Raw genomic sequence first — 24,165 nt, 5'->3', positions numbered from 1 at the left:
CCCCCAATACGCCATCAGGCTACACTAGCACATGACAGGGACGAATGGAGACGTTACCGGTGGCCGCTCCAGCAAATCAATGAACAACGAAGTGACAATGACAGTGAAGACATTAAAGTATAAGGGCTGGAACAATAGTACAGTGGGTATGGCGTTTGCCTTTCACATGCTGGACCTGGGTTCAATTATATGATTGCCCTGAGCACCGCCAGGAGTAATTCCTAAGGGCAGAGCCAGGAGTAAGCCCTGAGTATCTCCGGGTGTGACTCAGAAAGGAAAAAAAAAAAATGACATTCAGGTATGAGCCATGGGTGTTGAGCACCAGCATCGTGATGGGCCCTACCAACCACCTCACCGTCTAGATTCCTGAGGTCTGGCTCTACCTGTTCCTTTTTGCTGAACACTTGATTTGGGGGTTCTCACACACCATGTTCAGGAGGTGCAGAAACCCCAGTAATTCTCTGCCAACTGGGCTTCAGTCCAGTGCAAGGACACAGTGCCACTTGGGGCTCAGCCGTGCTGGGGACACCAGGGGGTGTTCCAGGCCTGCAGGGCTGCATATGGTGTCATTTGGGGGAATCAGTGGTGCTTTGGGTGGGACCAGGGTCGGCCACCTGCAAGGCCCCATGCGATCACCCTGGCCCCTGTACTATATTCCCAGCCCTGACAATGCTCCCTTAACAGGTGTCAGGGATGGGACCAGACCCCACAGTGCTCAGGGGTCCCTCCTGGAGATGCCCAAGAACAGATGCGGTGTTGGGGATCAAGCCAGAGTCAGCGGCACGCAGGCAAGCCCCTCACCCCCTGCATTAGCTCTCCGGCCCAAGAAGGTCCCTGCTCTGTAAAATAAGCATGCAGCAATGAGTTTCTGAGAACTTTGTTCAGGGCAAGGATACGTATAGCTCAGCAGTTGCCTTGCATGCGTGAAACTCTGGGCTGCATCCAGGACGAGGCAAAGAAATTAAAAACTACTTTGCTTTTAAATATTTTTAAATATTTCTGGCTTGGGGCCATACTCAGCGGTGCTCAGGGTTTATTTCTGGCTCTGTGCTCAGGGATCACTCCGGGCAGTGCCAGGGGTTGAACTGGAGTCAGCTGTGTGCAAGGCCGTGCTATAGTTCCCTATACTTTCTCACAGAGTGTGTGTGTGTGTGTGTGTGTGTGTGTGTGTGTGTGTGTGTGTGTGTGTGTGTGTGTGTGTGTTGGGGGTTGGGGGGGTCTCCTGACAGCTGGAAGAGCACAGGAAAGCAGCAGGGATAAAATATTTAAATCTTTCAAATGTCATCTACCTAAGTGAGTTTACATTTTCAAGAATCTCCTATTTCTAAAGAAGTTTAAATTTCCTATGAACCTAAGGGCGATCAAACTCATCACGCCTGACAAAGCTCTCAATGACGCGTCTGCATAAGCTCCAGTTCTTACCGCAGGCATTTGTTTAAAGCGTGAGGCATATGTCCTCGCAATTAGCTAGTCCATCGATGAATTTAGAGAGATACTGCAAGGATCTGGCCTAAACCTGTCACCACTAATAGACTCCAGGAAAATTCATTACAGCCTCTACTTATCGTGGGATTTTCAGTGTTCCGTGATGAGAAAGCATGAAAAAAATCCTCTGGTATCTTCACTGTTAGATGCCTTAAAAAAGAAATCTGCTTGGGTGAATTCCAGGATTTCAAAACTAAAAAAAAATCACTTATCGTCCACTTAAGTCGTAAAAACCAAAGATTCCTAGTATAGGACTGAAACTCGGAAAAGCATTAGAAGAAATATGATTTTGGCATTTTTTTAGAAATCCCATGTTACTATGCAGCCTCTCTGCAACTCTAGCTTAAAGCAGAGCACAGATTTTCTAAATTAGAAGTGGCGGGTTGAGGAGAGAAAGGGAGAACTTCAAAGCAATTCCCCTTCGCTACCAAGAGAACCTTCTGAGTTTCTGCACATCAAAACTACATCCTGCCTTGGTCCCGGAAATGCGCCAATCAAAGCAGAAGCTCGACCTGCTACTAGCTCTCATTCAGGTTTCGAGCACTTGTTTAAAAAAATCAATTTGAATCTGAATTTAAAATAGCTGCAGGGGCTGGAGTGATCGTCCAGCAGGGAGGCTGCTTGCCTTGCACACGGCCTGTTCAGGCCTGTCTTGTCACCACATACGGTCCGGGGGTGATCCCTGAGTGTGGAGCCAGTAGTAAGCCCTGAGCACCTCGGGGTGTGGCCCCAACCCCAATCAAATAGAATGACATGTGAAAAACAGCGCAAGGCTCAGCCTGAAGAACCAGAAAAGGTACCTTCAGTTCCCTGAGAATCTGCCAGCTGGATGCTGCTTTGCCTGCCTTCCTCAAGAGGGGGGTCTCCCCCAGGGGGCTCTTCACTCGTCAGGGCTCCGTGCCCCTCCTCCACTCCCCCTGGTCCGTGGCTATGTCCACCAGGGTAGGACACTTGGTGGGACAGGGGGCTGGAGGTGGGGTGCGTGCTACTGGCACCGGCTGGCGGGCTGAGGCCAGGGATGCTGTTCGGTGGTACCCTCAGTGCCCAGGACAGTCCCCTACGGCCACTAAACCCCCAACAACTACCATCCGTTACTGCAACCTCATCTGAGGAAAAGATGTGTTCTCCCTCCTCCCCCAAATCTGCAGAGACCCGCTCCCAGCACCCACCACGCCCCCCAGAGCGTCTCCTGCCACAGAGGCAGACCGGCTCCTCCAGGCACCCCAGGGCCCCTGACCTACCCCCGCTCCCTGTGGGCAGGCGAGGCTCCCCCAGCCCACCCCCCCGTGCGCAGAGCTGCACCCCGGCTCCAGGAGGCAGGGGCTGGCGGCCCTCACTGGGTACCACACTCACTTCCACCACTTCTGGGATCGTGACAAAGGTGTCCTTTCATCTCCAGAATGAGAGCACCCCCCCAAAGTTTTCACTCCCGGCATGCCCACTGGCTGGCGGCGTTAAAAATAAACTCATTCTAAAACTCCCTTCCCAGAATAGAGAGAAAACAGAAGCAGAGAAGGAGGCTGGTGACGTCAGCGGGCTCGAGGCGCGGGAGGAGGGGGAGGAGGAAGACCGGAGAGGGCGCACCCCACTCAGCAAGCTCCTACACTCGCCACCAACTTCATCAAACTACAGGCCCCGAACCTCGCTGACACACTCCTCTCGGCAAAAGGGGGTCACAGGGCTTCAAGGCCGGAACTCTGCAAGGTTGGCCATGCACGCGTACACACAGACACGCACAGCACATGTGCAGACATGCACGTGCACGCACGGGCACACAGACGTATGCAGACACGGACACAATCGCACAACGTATGTGCACAGACCTGTGTACAACGCATGGACAGTCATAAGTGGCACATGGCACACACGGTCAGAAACGCAGATATATGTTGTCACACATGTGCACACATGCAGACACACATACAGAGAGACACAGACACGCGTAGCACATGTGCACACACGCAGACGTGCACATGCACACGCATGGAAATAGACATGCATGGCACACAGACATGCACACAGACACACTGCACGTATATGCACACACACACACACACACGCACGCACACGCACGCATGCACACAGTTTCCTATTCTCAAGACCCCCCTGAACTTTGCAAGTGCTGGTGCGAACCCCCAGGGAGAACCTCCCCCGTGGAGCTGCAGCTGGGAACTCGCCCCACGCTCACCTCCCCACAGACGCTTCCCAGGGCAACACCTTTGTTCCACCCTGGGAATGAGGGGTCGGAGAGCTAGCACAGCGGCTGGGGTGCCCCCCCCCCAGACACGGCTGGCCTGAGTTCATCCCTAGCACCCCCTGGGGCCTCCTGAGCCCTCCAGGAGTGACCCCTGAGCACCACCGGGAGCGGATCCAACACAAACCGAAAGAATGAGAACAAACTCGAATCCTGTTCTCACCATTCTCAGGCCAGGGAAACCGCTCTGAGAACCGCAGCCGTGGCTGGCACGCCCAAGGCCATGAACTGGGTCCCTGGCACTGCACCCCTCCGCCCCCCACCACCTCCCACACCCAGCACAGCACCCCCCCGGCCCTGAGCACCACTTTGGGGTTTCTCTCCAAACGGGAAATCCGGAATCCAGCTCCAGGGCTGCAAGTGCTGCCCAGGGCCAGCGCAAGGTCTGAGTTCCGACCCACGAGGCCCCGGGTGCCTGAGCAGAGCCAGCCCTGCCTGGGCGACCGAGAGGTGAGGACCCAGGGGCCAGCGGGACGTGGCCCCCAGCAGGAGAGCACATTTCTCCCAGCATGAGGCCTGGGCTGCGGCCCCCAGCATCGCCCACGGATAAGGCCCCCAGAAATTAAGTAAACTCTCCCCCTCCTCGGGAGCGGCGGGGGGCGCTGCCTGTGGGGGTGGGGGACGCTCCCACCCTGTCTCGCCCTCGGCTGTGTCTCCTGCAGATGTTCTCTGGGAGCCCCTGCCAGGCCTCGGGCACCGAGAAGGCCCAGCGCAGCTCCAGGCGTGAGAAAGGCATCTCTGACAGGCTCCGCCCGAACGCTCCGGCCACACGGATGGTCATAAACCTGTGTGACTGGGGCCCCTGGCAGCTCGACGGGCCAGAGAGCATCCTCGCATGCAGGAGGCACGGGTCCGACCCCTGGCACTTCGTGGTCCCCAAGCACCGCCACGACAGACCCCGAACACTGGGCTGAGAGAAGCCCCTGAGCACCACCAGGCGTGTCCCCCCCGCCCCTGCAAAAAAAAAAAAATTAAACATATAAAAACATTTGCCGAAGGCCAGGGATAAATGGCTCACTGGCAGATTTCTTGCCTTGCATGTGTGAGTCCTGGGTTCGGTCCCCAGCACCAAATGACACACACACCACCCCCTCAGCCCCAAGCCAGGAGTAACCACCCCCAAGCACTATGAGTGTCGCCCCAAAACCAGGAGTTTGGTTCATTAAGTACAGCGAAAGTTAAAGGCTCTTTCTGTTGTAAGACCCATAATTAAGAAAAAAAGCACGTGCATACACATTCTCTCTCTCACACACACATGCACATGCACACACGCGCACACACGCATGCGTGGGCCTGTTTGTGGCAAAGGGAAGAAAACTAAGGAAAGGAGCCGCTGCCTCTTCACCTTCTCCCCGCTCAGTCACTGCCCCAAGCCCAGTGCCCGAGACCAGGAATTACGGGGACCCGTGGCCCTTGCCAGCACAGGAGGGACAGTGAGGCCCCACCCCCGAGAGTAGCTGATACACATCACCAGCTCTTCCAGGACTCAGACACTCCCACCCCAGCCCACGCTCGGCATCCTGGAAGCCACATCCTGGCGTCAGGAAGGAGCAGAAGCACCCGCTGGCCCTGAGAACAGAGAAAGAGCCATGACTGGGCTGGGGGGCAGTGGGACGAACCCCAGAGACGCTGAAGCCCACTGCGTTAGGGTTAGGGGCTGGGTTAGGGGTTGGTTGGGTTAGGGGTTGGGTTAGGGTTAGGGTTAGTTTAGGGGTTGGGGTTTGATTAGACCTAGGGTTAGGGTTAAGGGTTGGGTTAGGGTTAGGGGGTTGGGTTAGGGGCTGGGTTAGGGTTAGGGATAGGAATTAGGATGGAGTTAGGGTTAGGTTAGGGTTAGTGGTTGGGGTTGGGTTAGGGTTAATTTAGGGGTTGGGGTTGGGTTAGGGTTAGTTTAGGGGTTGGGGTTGGATTAGACCTAGGGTTAGGGTTAAGGGTTGGGTTAGGGTTAGGGTTAGAGTTAGGGGTTGGGTTAGGGTTAGATTTAGGGGTTTGGTTAGAGTTAGAGTTAAGGTTGAGTTAGGGCTAGAGGTTGATTAGGGTTAGGGTTAGATTTAGGGGTTGGGTTAGATTTAGGGGTTTGGTTAGAGTTAAGGTTGAGTTAGGGCTAGAGGTTGATTAGGGTTAGGGTTACGTTTGGGTTAGGGTTAGGGTTAGTGGTTGGGTTTGGTTAGTGTTAGGGTTAGTGGTTGGGTTAGGGTTAGTGGTTGTTTAGGGTTAGGGTTAGGGTTAGTGGTTGTTTAGGGTTAGGGTTAGGGTTAGTTGTTGGATTAGTTGTTGGGTTAGGGTTAGAGTTAAGGTTAGGGTTAGGGTTAGGGTAGGGTTAAGGCTCCTACCAGCCTCAGAAGTGACAACTGCGTGAGGGAACTGACAGTCTAGGGGCAAAGGCATGTGCCTCACAAGCGGCCAACCCGAGTCCCTCTCCAGCACTGCGGGTGGCCCAGGTCCCCCAACCAGCACCGCGTCCTTGGGCCCTCACATGGCCCTGTTTCCTGAAAATCATCCGGATCCCCCGCACCCGCCTCTCCCTAATGACACAACTCTGAACCAGAGCACACCGCGTGGTCACACCCCCAGCAGCACATGCCCTCTGCGCCCGCCCCCCACCCCGCAGCCAGGTGGGGTCCCCAGAACACTAGTGGAAAAAACAAACATGAAAACAGAGCCAAGACTTGGGGCCACAGCTCAGGGGCCAAGTTCCAACCTGGCGTGCAAGGGGCCTGGGTTCACCCCCGACACCCCCAAATATAAACATACAGAATTCTAAGCAAGTTACTTAACATCTTTAAGCTGATTAAGCAAGACTCGTTTCTAGGCAAGTTACTCAACAGCCTCTCGCAGGGCCTGCTACTGTGAGCCGAAGAACAAAACAAACTCAGCCAGAGGACAGGAGCAGGAGAGGGCCCCACAAGGCGGGGACGACGCCTCGCAGCAGACCCGAGTTCAATCCCCGGGATCGCCTCGAGCTTGCCGGCCCCTCCGAGAGTGATCCCTGGGCACAGAGAAAGCCCCGAGCACCGCTGGGTGGCCCTGAAGCCAGAAAGGGGAAAACAGAAAAGGAACCAGCTGCGCGTGCGTGCTCGCCCTTCGAGCGCTGGGAGCCAGTGGGAAGGGCACAGGCACCAGGAGCCGCACCCCTGCACAGGCCGGACGGAGCCGGGCCGAGCCGGAGACCGAGGGCGGAGGACAGGGCCACACACCAGCACCTCCCCCACAGCCTGAAACGGGAGCACTGTAACCAGACACGTGTCCGCTGAACCTGACACGTCCACAGACACGGGTCAGCAGTGACCACTGCGGACCTCGGGTTGTGGCCAACACACAAGGCCCAGGGTTCCGTCACTGCCCGACACCAGCAGGAGTGGCCCCTGGAGAGCCTGCTCTCAAATAGAGACCCCCCTCACCCCCGCACCTCGCCCCTCACCCCCCAGACTGGGACGACAGCTCCAGGGGCCGGCCCAGGTCCAGCACGGCCCGGTGCCCCAACCCCCGCCACGGTGAGCCCCCCACACTGCCTCCAAAGCAGACAAGCCCCCCCCCACCCGGCCCGGACGCTAACGATGAGAGGAATGTAATTCTTCAAAACTCTATTTTGAAATTCTATTTTGAGTCATCCCCATCCAAAACATTTAAAGCTAATTATTATTATTATTCAAGTGCTGAACTATGCGTTTAAATCTTTCTCCCAAATTAACACTGGCCAGATAAGGCAGAGACTTGCTGTACGAAGCAGCTCTCACTCTCCCCTTCCCCTCCCTCCCTCTCCCTCTCCCTCCCTCCCTCCCCCCCTCTCTCCTCTCTCTCTCTCTCTCACACACACACACACACACACACACACACACACACACAGACACACACACACACACACACAAATGTAGATGTGCATGTATACACTCAGGAGAGGCCTTACACAGACACACACACACACACACAAATGTAGACGTGCATGTATACACTCAGGAGAGGCCTTACACAGACACAGACACAGACACACACACACACACACACACACACAGATGTAGATGTGCACCTATGTGCTCAGGAGAGGCCTTAAGCATGCACTGGCCTAACGTGTCCCCAGCCATTGGGCCAGCGTGACCGTCTTCCAGGCCCTCCAGCAGGGCACTACTCAAACAGTCGGCGTTGGCGTCGTGCGTAGGGAGCGAATACCAAGGCCAGACGGAGTGGCTTTGTGCCGGAGTAACAGAGAGCAGGCCCCTGCTGCCTTTCTCCCCCCGCCAGGCCCGGCCTGTTCCCTGGTCCCCGGGCGAGACGGCTCGCTCACTCGGCAGGTGGCTGCAGGGCCCAGCCACGCCAGGCCCGGGGTACCAGCCAGACACGGCTGCCCCGGCGGCCGCCCCAGGGTGACCAGCTAGTCCCCCCGCCTCCAGGTTCACTGGGCCCGCTTCCCTTCCCGGTCTCAGCTGCCCAACTCCGACCCTCTCCTTTTCCCCGAGCCCACCCAGAGACGGGCCGGCTCAGCAGCTCTCCTGGGGTGCACGGTCTCTCCTTCCTCCTGTCGCTCCTCCCACGGCTGCCCTCCAGGCCTGGGGAGGGGCGGGGGGGGGTGGGGGGAGACGGCACAGGGACCAGGGACGGAGGACGCAGCTCGAGCCCCTCTGCTCCGTGGCCTTCCGGCCAGCGTGTGCACTCGGGCCGCGGGGCAGGTGAGAAGAGGGGCCACGGTCGCGAGGTGAGGCTGCTCGCCCTCCCCACCCCTGCCGTGTGTGCGGGCACCCGTCACCCCGAAGACCCTCCCCTGTGAACAGGCGCCCCCCCCAGGCCACCCAGCCCGCCGCCGCCTGCTTCTCTGGCTCTCGCCTTGGCCCCTGGGCCCGAGCCCGCCCACCTCTGCTGGACCTTCCAACACCCTCCCACGCCACCTGCCCAGTCTCGGGCCCGTCTCATGCTGCCCGTGGCCAGGCTGGCCAGGCCTCCACCGCCTACAGCCACGCCCCGTCCAGGCTGCAAGCAGCTCCGCCCCGCGGCTCCGCCCCGCCCCTCTCTCGGGTGGACCCACACCCAGCCCGAGTGCTGTCCCCCCTCCCCCCAGCCCACCCACGCCCCTTCCTACAACCTGCCCCGGGCTCCGGATTCTGAGGGGAGCTGAGGGCAATGAGTCCGCCGCCGTGTGCGGACCCCCCCGGTCCAGACCCCACACTGGCGCCCAGGGAGGGCGAGGACTCAAGCAGGGCTCCCGCGACACGGGGCGGGGCACGCTGTCCCAGGACAGGCTGGCGGCTCTCCCCAGACCAAACACGGCCAGTCTCCGTCAGTGTGCAGCCCAAACACCCGCTGCTTGCAGTGCAGCCAGACGCGGCAGGACAGCCTCTGCGGGACTCACACGCTCTCCCGGGGCCTCGGGGCCCGGCCCCAGGACGCGACTCTCGACTCTGAGCTGGAGGTTGGCGACTAGTCCCGGAAAAGCAGGGGAGGCGTTTCAGCCACTCTCAGGGTCCCTCCCACGCCGAAGAAGGGCCAACGGCTCCCTTGACTCCTTGTCGGGCACAGGGGTCCACGCAGCGACAGCCCGACAGCTTTGACTGTCTCTCCCCTGGACGGGGCACTGCACCCCCGAAACACACGGGCAGTCGCTCACCAAGGCTGCTCTGCGGGGGGAGAGACTTGGGACAATGACAACGGGCACCCCAGCCCCCTCCCACCTGTCTCCCAGAGCTAACCTCAGGCTTTACAACTTCCCAGGGGCTGCAGCCACAGCACAGCGGGGAGGGCGTTTGCCTTGCACGCCGCCGACCTGGGTTCGATCCTCGGCATCCCCCATGTGGTCCCCTGAGCACCGCCAGGAGTAATTCCTGAGTGCAGAGTCAGGGGTAACCCCCTAAGCACCGCTGGGTGTGGCGCAAAATAATTAATTAATTAATAAAACTGTCCTAGGGGAGCCGGAGGAACGGCACAGCGGGGAGGACACTTTGTCAGCTGGGTTCATTCCCAGCCCAGCCGAGAGCGCAGCCCCTGACACTGGTGATGGGACTGATGACAGAAAACTGTACCCCTGGCATTTGATCATGAACGACTATAAAGCTGGGTGCTATGAATAACTCTGTAAATTATGGCACCTCAATAAAGAATATATTAAAAAAAAAAAAAAACCAATAGAAAATCTAGAAGTCAACAAGCAGCTCCAGGTACGAGTGAGCAGTGACGGCAACAAACGCCAGGCCTCATAGGAAACGCCAGGCCTCTCGGGAGAGGGGAGGAGCGGGCCCTTCTCCTTCCCCCCTACCCCCCCACGGGACTCTGAGATGACGCCACATCCGCCCACGTCTACTTAAGCTCCCACACAGCCATGAACCAGACACACAAACGAATCCCGGACCCGAGCCAACTTGCTGCAGCGATCTCTCCAGACCCTAATTATTAAAATTTTCAGAATTCCTACATTATATTGTATCCCTAATAAGCCATACAAAACACATTGTCTAGCATCGCCGTTTCGGCAGGTATGAGCGGTGGTGGGACTGGTCTCGAAATATCGAAGGTAACTAAAGTAGAGAAAGGGAGGATTGTGCAAATACTCTGCCACACGGGCAGGGAGAGGTGTGGAATGGAGGCGGGGGGCGGGGGGTGATACTGAGGATTTGGGTGGTGGAAAACATGCACTGGTGAAGGGATGGGTGTTTGATGACTGTATGATCAAAGTTCAAACATTAAAGTTTTGTTACTGTACTTCACGGTGAATCAATACAAATTGATAATAATAAATTTTTTTTTAAAAAGAAAAGAAAAACAGAACTGCCCCAGGGCCGGAGAGAGGGTGAGCCAGCAGGAGTGCCGGGAGAGCTCTATACCTCAGCGGGTCGGCTTAAATCTCGCCACTGAAAAGCCACCGGATCCAAAGAGAGGAAGAGAGGGTCAGGGGTGGGAAGTGACACCGGGAAACAGGCGGCTAAGCCCAGGCTCTCTCCAGCCCCCGCACTGACCTCGGCCTGGACAGAGTCAGGCCTGGCTCTGATGCTCCGGCAACCAGCAGGACGGCAGGGCCTGCCCACGTGTTCGTGCCGCGTCTGCCAGGACAACAGGAGCCACTGGGCAGTCTGAGAGAGGCCCAGCGACAGGCCCCAAGCATGTCACCATGGCTGGAGGCGACGAAAACTGAGACGTCTAGAAAGCACTGGGTCCTGTCCTCAAGAGGCTGGACAAGGACTCAGCCCAGGGAGCCAACCCCGGGGAGAGACCAGAGCAGGACCAGACCGGGCCAGCGCCGCTGGAGGCGAGCAGGGGGCAAGGGGCAGGACTTAGGAAGCTGTCGTGCACTGGACCGAACAGCCAGGGACAGGACGAGTGGCCTCATACATGGGTCAAGGGAGAGGCCTGGACCCATCGACTGGAACTGTACAAGAAAGTCTAACTCCGGGGGCTGGAGTGATAGCACAGCGGGTAGGGCGTTTGCCTTGCACGTGGCTGACCCGAGTTCGATTCACAGCATCCCAAATGGTCCCCTGAGCACCGCCAGGAGTAATTCCTGAGTACAAAGCCAGGAGTGACCCCTGTGCATCGCCAGGTGTGACCCAAATAGCAAAAAAAAAAAAAAGTCTAACTCCGTAAATTCCGAGATCTGTGTGCAATTCTTTCGTACATGCCCCAGAACCCAACCGGCTCAGGAAAACCCACTTACGCAGTAACAACAGCACAGTGGGGAGGGCGCTTGCCTTGCACACAACCCACCCAGGTTCGATCCCCGGCCCCCCATCTAGTCCCCCCTCGGCCGGGTGTGATCCCTGACCGCAGAACCAGGAGTCAACAGGGAGCACTGCAAGTTGCAGCCCCAAACCAACAAAAGCCGGTTTCCTGTCTCATCAAAGCTCGGCTGCCAGCTCAGGGGTCAAGAGAGACAGGCCAGAATAACGCAGAAGAGGGGGCCCGCTGAAGCCATGCTCATCCAGGACCCCCAGGGTCCCCTCCCCAGAGCCGACCCAGGGGTCAGTTCCGGCTGGCCGGCACTCACGGGCACGCCTGCAAAGGCAACGTGGGCAGCGGTGGGAGCTTCGGACTCCAGCTCCGCCAGAAGCAGGCCAGCTTCCAAGCCAGCGTGCGGCCCCTCGTGCCCAACCCCCTGGGGGCCAGGCACACACGCAGACTCTCGCCAGGGCCGAGGGACCGAGCACCACCGCAGCACACTGACCCCCAAGCACCACCAGGAGTGACGGCGAGCCGGGCGGAGACCTCGGGCCACTGCTGTGCCCATCAGAGTGACCAGTCCCCCTGCGGACACGGGGGGCACGCCCGTCCCCCCAACCAGGCAGCCCCCGTTCTCCAGTGACACCCCAACACACAGACCAGCATTTCTCGTGGCCAGAATATTCCAGGGGGCCCCCTGGCCGGAAACTAGGGGGCCACGCAGGGAAGCGGGAAGTGAAGAAAACAGAAGTGAGCCAGAAGTCGGGGGGGGGGGGGGGGAGGGTTGAGAAACGCCGGCTAGACTGCGGCCGGCTTCCAACCTTGCTTCCTTCCTGGGGCGCCCTAATCTCATGCCCCCGCCACCCCTGACCCCCCATGTATGTGATTTTCACCTGTGGCCCTGCCGGGGAGGGCCTGGGGAATACTCCAAGGGCTCTAGAGACCCCGAAAGCTGAGAAAGGCTGGGCCAGACCCTGTCATGCAGAGACGTGACTCAGGAACACCGGGGACAAAGGGGGCGACCCTGGGGGGCATTCGAACAAGGAGAGAAAAACAGCACTTTGCCCACGTTTCCTTCAGGGGGCCTGGGTGGGGCTCACTCAGGGACTAGCCTGGGGGGGGGGGAGGTGCTCCCTGGGGGGTTCCAGGGAGGGCTCCAGGTCACCGCCTGGCCCTCAGCGCTCTCTTCAGACCCTTCCCCAATTTCAGCCACAGCAGTTTCAGACCCTGGAACCTGGGCCAGGACGGGGAGAGCACAAAGCCCGGCACCCCCCGCCCCAGCACTGCAGTGTACCCGCTCCCCACCCCGCACCAGGGACAGGCCCTGAGCACCGCTGGGTGTGGTCCAAAGCTAAAATAAAGCCCAAGGGGGTGTGTGGAGAACTGGGCGGGGGCCACTGAAGGTCGTCCCGGCAGGGCCCCAGCCAGGCGCAAGTCGGCCAGAGGCTGCCAGCTGCACCTCGAACCCTGCCTGCTCCTCAGGCAGCCGCGTGTGGAGGCAGGAGCCAGCCGACGGCCGGGCACGTGCCCTGCATGCAGGAGGTCAAGGCAGGCCTGGTACTGCCCACCAGGAGCTCGAGGCAGGGGGGCCCAGCCACTCCACAAACACGGGAAAGGGGACCAGCTCAGTGACCAGGACTTGGATGAAGCGAGGCCTCGTCCCACGCAAGGGCTGGGACCGCGAGCAGAAGCTGGGGTCGAACCCTCCAGAAGCAGCGGCCCGGGTGTCCCAAGAGCAGGGCCCGGAGCCCAGCCAAGCCCGCGGGGACCCGCGCTGCCTCGGCAGGGAAGCCGGAGACGGCCCACGCCCCCGAGGAGACTCAGGGGTTCGGGGATTTCCCAGCCCAGCTTCCCATCCCTCTCACTCTTACACCCCGGACCAGAGAAGAACAAAACTGCTCCTCCGGGAAGACAACTGTCACCATCCACACCCGGCGCAGGGCCCGAGGGCTGCAGAGCGGGAGTCGCCGTCCCTCAGAGAGCCAGCTGAGCTGAGGACGGTGCAGAAAGCCGGAGCCTGCCTTTCCTCTTCGCCATATCTGGCAGCCTCGATTATGGAAAGCGGCGGAGTCTGGCAGAACGCAAAATACAAGGCCAGAGGGGTTTTCAGGTCCTGAAGGCCAGCCAGCCCGGGGATGCGGTCTGAGCCGGTGGCATTCGTCTTGCAAGTGCCAGGCTGGATCTCCAGTGCCCCAGGGGCCTCCCCGCCCAGCACCACCAGTTAAAAAGGAAAAAAAAAGGGGGGGCTGGAGCAATAGCACAGCGGGTAGGGCGTTTGCCTTGCGCACGGCTGGTCTGGGTTCGATTCTCAGCATCCCAGATGGTCCCCTGAGCTCCGCCAGGAGTAATTCCTTAGTGCATGAGTCAGGAATAACCCCTGTGCATCACCAGGTATGATCCAAAAATAGATAGATAGATAGATAGATAGATAGATAGATAGATAGATAGATAGATAGATAGATAGATAAATGAATAAATAAATAAGGCGGCAGTACAGCCGGCAAGGTGCTTGCCTTGCACACAGTGACCCCAGTTCAAATCCCGGTTCCACAAGCGGTCAGTGCCCCAGGCCACAGCGGGAGAGGGCTGGAGCCACAGAACAGCGGGAGGGCACTTGCCTTACACACAGCTGACCCAGATTTGACAGCCCCCCCACCCCCACACCCCATTGGTCCCTAGAACTCCACCTTGAGTGACACGAGTGCAGAGCAGAGCCAGAAGTAACCCCTGAGCATCACCGGCTCAAAATCAAAGAATACAAAGAACCAGCGAGGGAGAGATCCCGGAGCACTGAGCCAAAACGAAGGGTGAGTCAAAACTAAAACCAGAAATAAAAGGGGCCCGAGGGGCAGGCGAGGGAGGGCGGGGACCCTGGTGAATCCCCAAGCACTGCTCAGGGGTCACTCAGGGAGGGCACCTGCCTTGTATGCAGCCAGCACCCCTGAGCAGAGTCAGGAATAAGCCCCGAACACTGCAGGGTGTGGCCCCCAAATAAAATAAACTGCATTTTAAAAAACTGGAAGGGGGGCAGAGAGCTAGATTAAGGGCCTCGCCTCTCATTCCCACCAACCCCAGTTCAATCCCCAGCACTTGGTTCCCTGAATTCTCCAAGCACAGAACAAGGAACAGGTCTCAGGGACCACCAGATATGGTTTAAATTTAAAAAAATTAAATTAAATTAAAAAACCCTAAAGCCCACATTTCTGTGCTGCGCCTCGGTCAGTTCCTGGCATCGCAATTCTCCCAGCACCACTGGGAAGTGACCCTGAGCACAGAGCCGGGAGAAAGCCCCGAGCATCTCTGGGGAGGGCCCCAAACCAAACACGCACTACTCAGAAGGGAGCCAGGGAATACAAGGGACAGCTGAAACAGCATTTGCCGGGGCCAGAAAGGTAGCACAGTGGGTAAGGCCGTGGCCTTGCACGTGGCCAAACCCGGTCCGGTCCCCAGCACCACACACGGTCCCCCTGAGTCCGGCCAGAAATGATCCATGAGCACAGAGCCTGGAGTCAGCCCCCGTTCAGCACCTCAGGGTGGACTCAAAAAAAAACCAAAACGAACAAAAGCCCTTTTTACAGTTTATCTAAAAACTACTGATGAGGTCTCCAGATTTAGAACCAGCAGGATTCATGCCCCTCCCCTCCTGCTAAAGCCAGCAGAATTGAGAACTTCCTGTGTGGAAATTCATAAAGATCTTTCAATAGCACTTGGGGTGGCAACAGATTTCCCACTTTCCACTCCATCTGATTTTCTGATCTGTTTCAAAGAAATGTCTCCTGGCTCCAATCTGCATCCTCACCCAAGAGCCAGGGTGAAGAGGTTTCAAGTCTTTGCCACATGCTACTTCCACCCCCTCCTGTGTACACAGATTCTCTGTGGGATTCAATCCGGGAGACCCTCGCTGCTTCCAGGGCCCTTCCCCCCTCCCCCCTGCAGCACGCACTCTTACTGTGTCCGCCACCCTGCGCGGCCTCGGGACCCTCCCTCCTCCCCAGGGCTCCACAGCCCAGTCCCGACTGCCCGCGCCCCCTAAGGCAGAACAGCCCGGAGCCCAACCTGGCAGGGCCAGCACCAAGGCCGGGGTGTTTGTGCAGGGCTCCGGGGGTACCCCTAGCTTCTCACCTGCCCCTGGGCTGCCAGAGTCTCCCTTTCCCCCAAAGGCTTTGTCCTGAAAGGAGGAACAGGAAGGCAAGGCCAGGCCTGCAGGGCAGCCCAGGTATGTGCAAGGGCTAATTCCTCCCAAAGGACCCCTCAGGGCCAAACAGAGCCTGCAGGCCAAGGCCAGCTCCCCGGACAGCTCCTCCCATTAAAAAAAAAAAAAAAAGCACAAGTCTGGGAGGGAGCCCTGGACTCCTCTGGGAGGGAGCCCTCCTCCAGGCGTCCCCACCCCGCTGGCCTTCCGCTTCCTCTACCTGGGAGCTGCAGGACAACGGGACGGGACGACCAGTGGCAAGTCACACAGTGGGGAGGTGGGAGTGTGTGGGAGGGGGTCTGGCTCCAGCCCCAAACCCAGTGGGAGCCACACCTTAGACACCGCCCTCATCCCCCCCTCCTGCCCTCCCTCCCGGTCCTTCCTCCTTCTGTCCTTCCAACCCCCCTAAGGCGCCAAAACCTCTGTCTTGGGCCCACAGGAAGGCCACACCTGACCGGTCTGGCCCGGGCCTTACCTCCTCCATCCCCCACCATCCTCCAGCACCCACTGTCCCCGGCTTGCGGAAGGTCAGTGAGCACACCCCGCCCCTCTCCATGCAGCACAGGCACCCCTGCAACGCCCCCTCCCCCACAATACTGCCCTCCTTCCCCTCCACACCCCCAAGCCCTCTGCTCAGCGCCTCCTGACCCCTCCGAACCCCTCCTCTGCACCGTTTCCCCTTTTCCAGACAGCCCAACCTCAGCCTCTGCCCAGCTCCCACAGAGCCGGTTCAACCTCTTGGAAAAGAAGAAAAACAGGGGGCTGGAGTGATAGCGCAGCGGGTAGGGCGTTTGCCTTGCATGCGGCCGACCCGGATTCGATTCCCAGCACCCCATGTGGTCCCCTGAGCACTGTCAGGAGTGATTCCTGAGTGCAGAGCCAGGAGTAACCCCTGTGCATTGCCGGGTGTGACCCAAAAAAGCAAAAAAAAAAAAAGAAAAAGAAAAAGAAAAACAGCCCGACCTCCGCTTCCAACCTCAGCTCTTCCCGGCTTCCCTGGCTTCCATAGTTCCAAGACAGGGAGGCTAAGTACGTTCAGATACTCAAACACAACCAAGAGTTGGTGGCCGCCAATCAGTCACGTCACAATTAGTAATGATCTGCTCAGGCGACCAAGACTCCAACCCGGATCTCCGAGATCTCCGTCCCCCTCTCCAAACTGACACTGCACCTGTCAGGCCCCTCCCGGAACCTGAAGACCACTCTGAGAATTAACTCGTTTCCAAAGAGATGACAAATAAGTGCTGGAGGAAATAAAGGGCATTTTACCAGCTCCAGGGGGTTTCCCTTTCCTTGGGGGCGGGGGCCGTGAGGGGAGTGTCTAATTCCGATTAGTTCCGGGCTCTAAGGCACATCATCATCCGCGCATCAGCGTGTTCTAGTAGCCCACTCAATTTTCACTCACGTCTTTCGAGAACAGTCTCTCCGTCTCCTGCTGCGAAAGAATCCACAGTAGCCACGAGGCGAGCACTTCCTGGGGAGCTGACAAGCCCAGTTTATTCTCATTCCAACGTCTATATTCCTGGGCATCTAGGAGTCGCCAAGGATGGAGCCACGGGGCAGGAAAAGGCTTCAGACAAAACCCATGTGTGTGTTCGGTATCAACAGCCACACGGCGGCGGGTGGGGCGCTTGTCTTGCGTGTGGCTGACCTGGGATCCATCCTCAGCACCACACAGGGTGTGTCTCTGCCCACCCCCCCACCCCTGCTCAGCCCCACCAAGAGTGATCCGTGAGCACAGAGCCAGGAGTAAGCCCTGAGAACCACCACGCGAAACTGAAAAAAAAAAAAAATGGAGCGCAACCACAGTCTTGATTACCTACAACTGGAACAAGCCCCTACTCTGCCCTCCCCTGTCGGGGTCATCGCTGGCTGCAGGGTCTACGCTGCGGTACGCCCATACAGGCAGAGACAGAGAATGGGAGCCCACACGGGTGCCACTGACCGGCAAGTGTATGTGGCTAAGGGCACTGAGGCCGTCTGGGTGACCTTCCGGAAGCGAACAAAGGCGGGGACACCACCATCAGCAGCTGAGGGGCCGGGGCCAAGAGAGAGAGAGAGAGAGAGAGGACTCTGGCTCAGGGGAGCAGGATGGGCCGACTGAGGTGGGGGTTCCCAGTTGTCCGACCCCACAGACCCAAAGAGCTGCTCCAGAGAGAATTTTACCGCAGTTGAACCCAGACGGCAGAAACGGGTCAGTCCCGAGCTGACTCGGTGGCCGCTCACAAGGAAAACGCAGAGGTGGGGTGAGGGGGACTGTCTGGACCACGGAAACTGGGTGGGCAGGGAGCAATCCCCAATACACACACACAGGCACACACACACACGCACACACACACACACACGCACACACCCACACACACACGCACACACGCACACACCCACGCACACACGCACGCACGCACACACGCACACTTCCCTGGGCGGCCACCGGGCTGGTGTGCAGCTCTGCACAGCGCCAGGCAGGGCAGGGCCGGGCCGGGTTCCTGCGGAGCAGGAAGGCAGAGGGTGGGCCAGAGCCCAGCCCCGGGAAGCATTTCCAGGGAGGCCAGGGAGGGGGGCTGGGCGCCTCGCAGGAGCAGCCCAGAAGCCCTTTGTGAGGCCGGCGCGGGCGAGGGGAACCTGGGCCTCGGCCTGGCCTGCGAGCACGTGGGGCCACCAACCCTCCGAGCACCCTGGGTGATCCTCGGTGGCACGCAAAGAGTCCCTGCAGGCGGCCGGCCCAGGCCTCTCCGGCTCCTTAGGCGAGCCCACACATTCCTCCAGCGAGGGGAGGGGGCGGCCCCTCCATCTCCTTGGAAACCTGGAGGCTCGACCCCCCACCCCCACCCAGCCCAGCCCCAGCGGCTCCAGGTATGGCCGCAGCCAGGGCTGAGGTGTGGGGGGGGGGGAGGTGACACAGGCCCCGGGGCCAGGGAGGTGCCACTCGGGCGGGCGGAGAGCAGCCCGTCCAGGGGCGGCGCCTCCCGCTCCCCGCCTGCCGTTCCCAGCGCCTCGCCCAGGCGGCGTGCCTCGGGCTCCGGCCCGACCTGGGCCTGCTGCATTGTTCTCCCCCGCGGGAGATCGCCACCTCCGACAAAGCCCAGGCCCAGGGGAGCCCCATACCTGCCCCGAGAACCAGCTCCCCAAGCTGAGGGGGGCGGGAAACCCTGGCCTCAAAGCAAAAGAAATGCTATTTTCCAGGGGCCTTGAGGGGGCGGTGGGGGTGAGGGAGGAAGGAACAAAGCTGGAAACCACAGGGAGAGAAAACCAGAACATTCTGTAACATGCAATGCCTGACCAGAAGAGAGAGAGAGAGAGAGAGAGAGAGAGAGAGAGAGAGAGAGAGAGAGAGATGATTTTGGGCATTATGATCAAGGAGGAGTCATTGCCAGGTTGGGCTGTCAAAGTGAAATAAAAATCACTGACTTTCCGCAGTCGGCAGTGAAGGACTACTTTCTAAGGCAGCTTATTGTATTAAGCTAATGAAGGTTTATCAGCGCTGCCATCTGAGTTTTCCTTGGCACCAGAAAAGCCAGAGCGGCAGCTCACACAACACACAACGTGGTGGACGGGGCTCCCTGCTTTGCAGGCAGATTTCTGCCACCCTCAGACGCCGAACCTCTGGCCGTCAGAAATAATGTCGACTTGGAAACCAATTTGAGCACACTGATTTGTACAGAATTTTGTCCCGTCATGTAAGCCATTTAGGGGTCTAGCGGCCGAGATTACATTTATCTCTATTAAATACGGCACCAAGTCTTCTGAGCTAACCAGGCTCTCTCGCCTCCCTCTGCCAGTCTGATCACACGCTGATACTCTGCCATGGGGGGAGGGCAAGGGGGGGGATTCTGTCCAACAATTAATTTTTAAAAAAACCTCATTGTACTTGACACCCTTCCCTGAACCTCCTGCCAGCCCCCAGCTACCCCGATTCTAAAGGCATTTTTCAAAAGTCCCCTCTGCCCAGCTCAAAGAGGAACCCCAAAAAACAACCCTCCCGAGCAGGGGGGAGAGATCTATTTTCAACCCTGTCTCCTCTGGGCACGTCCCGGCCGCCCTGTCCCTGCCACCAGGCCAGGGCTGGTTCTATCTGCCAAGGCGATCAGTGCGGCGGGGAGCATCCGGGGGCCGCTGGCTTCCTGTCTGGGGAAGCTGCAGGAATCCTCGCAAGGAACCCCAAGGCGAAACGTGCCTGCGAGCCCCCCGTGCTTTTGTTCTTTCTTCTCCCTGCCCCCGGGGCGCTGAGGGGTGCAGGCTGCCCGGAGCTGGCTCCCGTGGCGGCCCCCGGCACAGCCTCGCCTAACAGACATCTTTTCACAAATGAAGCCAGGCGCCCCGGTTTCCTCCTGGTACGGCCTCCCTGGACCACAGCAAAAGGCATGCCGCGAATAATCCAAGGGCGACCTCTCCGTCAGCAGCCCCCCAAATCAATAGAGCCATTCCAACCGCCTGACTCGGAGGGGGAAAACCTTTCAGGCTCAGAGGGAGCCCGGGGAGGGGGAAAAAGGACGACGGGGGTGAAGGAACAAAAGGCAAAGGTACCTTCAGGCTCCTCCTCAAGCGCCTTCCTAAACAGGAGGCCGGGCAGCCAGGGGCTGGCGAAGGGCTTCCCGGCCCTCTTCCCTTCCCTCTTCCTGGAATCCTGGGGGAAAGGCTGAGGGCGCTGCTTGAGTCTTATGCAAACCAGGCCCAGCCGCCTCCCCGTCTCAAAACCTGCTTCTCTCCAGGCCTGGCTCTCTCCAAGCGCCTGACACGGGGCGATTCCATGAAGCTCGCCTGGCTAGCAATGCCACCAGAGTCACTCGAATCCCCATTGCACTTGGGCAGCCCTGAGAGTATTTCTTCTCCAGCTGAACCCAGCTGCTCTGGCCAGGGTGCCCATCCACGGCCAGGCTGGGGGCTGAGAGGGACTTCAGAATACAGATTTAAATTCATGCTCAAAAGATCAAATCTCACCTTGTGAACCTTGACCCCTGGGAAGGGCTTTGGACCAATGTTCAGTTACGGCCACACGGCTGCATTCTCTGCAAATCTGAAAGGGTTAAAAGCAGCCCCAGTCCACAGGCCTACAAGGGAAAAAAAAAAAAAAAGACGGCATGTATGCTGAAAGCATCTCTGGCAAGCATTCCTGCTCCTCTGCTAGAACAATACTGTTACCTTTTGGCCTTCGTCATAGAAGTGCCCCAACACCCTTTAGTAGCTTCTAAAAAGAAAAGCACAAAGCACAACATAGCCTGCAAGAGAAGAAAAAGCATGCAAAGTAGCATTCTCCAGCAACCCACAAACTCCCATTACAAATCCATCAGTTCAGTTTGGTTTGGTTCTGTCCAAACCACAGAGAGAGAGAGAGAGAGAGAGAGAGAGAGAGACTGTACAAACCAAGTGTCCCCACCCTACAAGGCACATTTTCTCCTTTAATAAGGGCCATAAATCTCAGCTCCTTGTCCATCCCTTCAGCAAAAGGAAAAAAGGAAAAAAGAAGAAAACAGGCAGGAAAAAGCCCAAGGAAGCTCAGACCTTGCAAACCTGCACACTTCTCCCCCATCTTCTCTACACAGACTCGTGGAGGGCTGGGTGAGTCGCACACAGAGGCGTGTGGTGTCTAAGTGTGCATTCACATAACGTGTTGGGGTGCACCTTCCTGCAAGCGCCTCTGCTTTTGGCTGCCATGAAGGGAGGAAGCTGCTATCCCACTGTAGTAACTCTCAGGGACTGCATTGTGTTCAGGAGCTGATCTGCCTCAAACCAGTTTCAGCCGGTTCTGGTCACCCTACATAAAAAAGCTATGGCAACCCTCGCTAAGTTGCCAACAAGTCCCTGAAAATCAGCAGCACAGGGGGTGAATCTTGCTGGGGGGGGCCCTTTCCCTTTCAGGCCTCGGTGCAGAGGGGAAGGTCATGATGGCCCCCACCCCCCTGCCACCCCACTCACTGCCACACACGCACACGCGCGCACCCCACACACACATACACACACACGCCCCGGCCCAGGCTGGGAGAGAGGCTCACCCTAGCAGCACCCCAGAGCCCAGCAGGGCCCAACCCCCCCGCCTGCCCTCCACCCCCGCCAAGCCCCCCGCAGACACTGCTCTCCCCTCCTGCTCCTTCCCCCACTTACCTCCCACAACCTGGCTCCCAGATCTTTTGTGTGTACGTGTGTGAGTGTGTGTTCCCTGGGCTGGTGGCTGACAAAGAGCCCCCAAGAAAGCAATCTAGGTGGGGATGCGCCGGCTGCGGGAGCCGGCCTGGCCTCCTGAGCCGAGCGCTGGTGGCTTGACCAGGCTCCTCGCTGTCTGTCACCCCCACCCCACCCAGCCCCCTCCCCGCGTCCCTCTCCTCGCTCCCAGCAGCAGCAGCAGCAGCAGCAGCAGGAGCAGGAGCAGCAGCAGCAGCGGGGCCCCCCCAGCCTCCTCCTCCTCCTCCTCCAACCTTCTCTTCTTTCAAGCACCTGGGGGGGAGAAGTCCGAATCCCTTCACCTCGGGGAAGAAACCCAGGGCGGGCGGCTGGTGGGGGCGGGGGGGGCCAGAGGAAGGGGCAGCGCGCCAGAGGGGCGCTCGGGCCTTTCGCAGCCGCCTGGGTGCGCGGCCCGCGCGCAGGGGCGGGCGGCGGCGCTCACGTGGGCCCCCCCCCTCCTAGCTCGGAACCTGCGGGGCCCGGCCCGGCCGCCTGGGCCCTCGGGGCAGCCCCCCGCACCCCCCACCGCGGGCGGCCCGCCGGGGCGCCAGGGCGCGCGCGCCCCCAGGCCCGGCCGCGCCAGGCCCCGGCCGCCCAGGCCCAGGGCCCGGGCGCCCCAGGCGCGCGCGGGGCGGGCACGCGGGGGGGCCCCCCAGCCGAGCCCGGCGCCGCACCCCCCGCACCCCACCCCGGCCCGGCCCGGCCCGGCCCCGCGCCCCCCGCCCCGGGCTGGGGCCCGCGCGGCGGGGTCCAGCCCTGGGCGCCCGGGCCGCGGCTCGGATGACCTCGGCGGCGCGCGGCGGCGCGGGCGGCGGCGTCCAGGGTCCGGGCGCGGCGGCCGGGCGCGGGGCGGCGTGTGCGGGGCCGCCGCCGCCTCTAGGCCGCACGCCGGGGCCTAGGCTGGGGCCGCGGGGCCCGGGCGGGCGGCGCGGCGGCGGCGGCGGCCCGAGCCGAGCGCGAACAAAAGGGAGCGCGGCGGAGGGGGAGGGGGCGGCGCCGAGCCCCGCAGCCCCGCACTCACCCCGGCCCGGCCACCGCCGCCGACGCCGCCGGCGCCGCCGCGCCCCGGACGCCGCGGGGAGGCCCGGGCCAGACGGGGGCTGCGGGCTGGCTCGGGCGGGCTTTTTTTTTTTCTTTCTTTCTTTTCTTTCTTTCTTTCCTTCTTTCTTTTCTCGCTGCCTTCTTTTTCCTGGTCTCTTTTTCTTTGCAAACCACCTTGCGGGCGCTCACCCCGTCCTGGCCAGGGGCCCCCGAGCCGCGACTTACTCGAGTTTGGAAGGACGCAAGGCCTCGCCCGGGATGCTTGGAGAGCCCGCGCACCGCCCCGGGAGCCTGGAGGCAACGTGGTGGCCGCTGATGGTCGTAATGGTGGCCGAGCAGCCAGGCAGGAGCACGCTGTCCGCAGCCCCTTGCAACGTGAAGCGCTCCCGGGAGCCGCGGGAAGGGGGACTCCCTTCGGGGGAGTTAGTGGTTTGGAGCCCTTTTCGCCTTAAACTGAGCCACAAAAGAATGGAAGACACCCCCTGGGGTGGGGAGAAAGCCCTGGTGGAAAAGACACACGGTGTTTTTGTTGTTTTGGGTTTTGGGTTTTGGTGTGTGTATGTTGTGTTTTTATTTTCTATATTTTTTTTATTTTATTGTTTTGCTTTTCAGATGGGGGGGGGTGGGAAAAAGCCACTAGGGCCAGATTGAAACATGGCATGTTCGCTTCATGGAGCGTTTTGGTTTTAGATTTATTATTATTTTTTTCTTTTTGGTTTTTCGTGGAGGGGGTCGGCGGGGAGATGATATTGAGGAAACGAGATGTAATAGCTGGTCTTTGCAATCCCAAGAAGGCTGTGCAACTGTAACCAGCACGCGGGGTGCGTCAAAGCAGGTGGGCACCGCGGGCTGAACGCAAACAGATACATCTAGAAACCGCTCTGGGCCACCGAGGTGGACGAGCCTCCAAGCCCAGAGAGGAAGCCAATCTATGGCCCCGGGTCAGGTATGCTGTTTGTCCAGCCCTGCGGGTCCTGCAGACAACGCCCCCCCTACCACCACCCCTCCTCGCCACACACACACACACACTCATCCACCCCAGGGTTCCCGGACCCGGAGGCTCCCCGGAAGGTTTTTTGTAAAGGAAACAGCAAAGACCCCACCCCACCCCACCCCCCGCGGCCAGCTAATCGCGCTTACCCTGGAAATAGGGCAAAGTGGAAAGAGCTGGGACAATGTCCCCAGGACCCGGGAAGGCTCCCTGGGGGGTGGGGGGTGGGGGGGGTGGACCGGCCGGGAGTGGAGGAAGCAGCTCCGCACTCGGGGCTTCATTCCCAGGCGGCTGGAACCCGCCTGGCGTTTGCAGCGCGCGCGGCCACCACGTCGCCGCTCCCGTCCCAGCCCGCCCGGGCTTCGCCTGCCCTCCCCTCCCGATGCCATTGTTCTCGGTGAAGGGACACTG

The 24,165-nt window shown here is 59.6% G+C and overlaps 1 protein-coding gene across 7 annotated transcripts in view; it reads right to left on the bottom strand.

Moving 5' to 3' along the window:
• The window catches only part of ZNF532 (zinc finger protein 532), a 72,999-nt gene extending 49,870 nt beyond the window's left edge, over window positions 1-23,129 (bottom strand). For 3 of the 7 annotated variants that reach the window (XR_008628460.1, XM_055125419.1, XM_055125424.1), the window contains exons 1-2: window positions 20,706-21,582; window positions 20,505-20,614 (exon numbers count right to left, since the gene is read on the bottom strand). The gene's annotated coding sequence lies outside the window, so the exon portion shown is untranslated. Of the gene's footprint in view, window positions 1-20,504; window positions 20,615-20,705; window positions 21,583-21,665; window positions 21,865-21,995; window positions 22,275-22,988 lie in introns of those variants that run through there. The other 4 variants (XM_055125420.1, XM_055125422.1, XM_055125423.1 and 1 more) reach the window with 4 other exon arrangements.
• Window positions 23,130-24,165: the final 1,036 nt, after the last annotated feature.

This window comes from Sorex araneus, chromosome 2 (assembly GCF_027595985.1).
Source record: "Sorex araneus isolate mSorAra2 chromosome 2, mSorAra2.pri, whole genome shotgun sequence".
NCBI lineage: Eukaryota > Metazoa > Chordata > Mammalia > Eulipotyphla > Soricidae > Sorex > Sorex araneus.
This window is presented reverse-complemented; position numbering and strand designations above follow the sequence as displayed.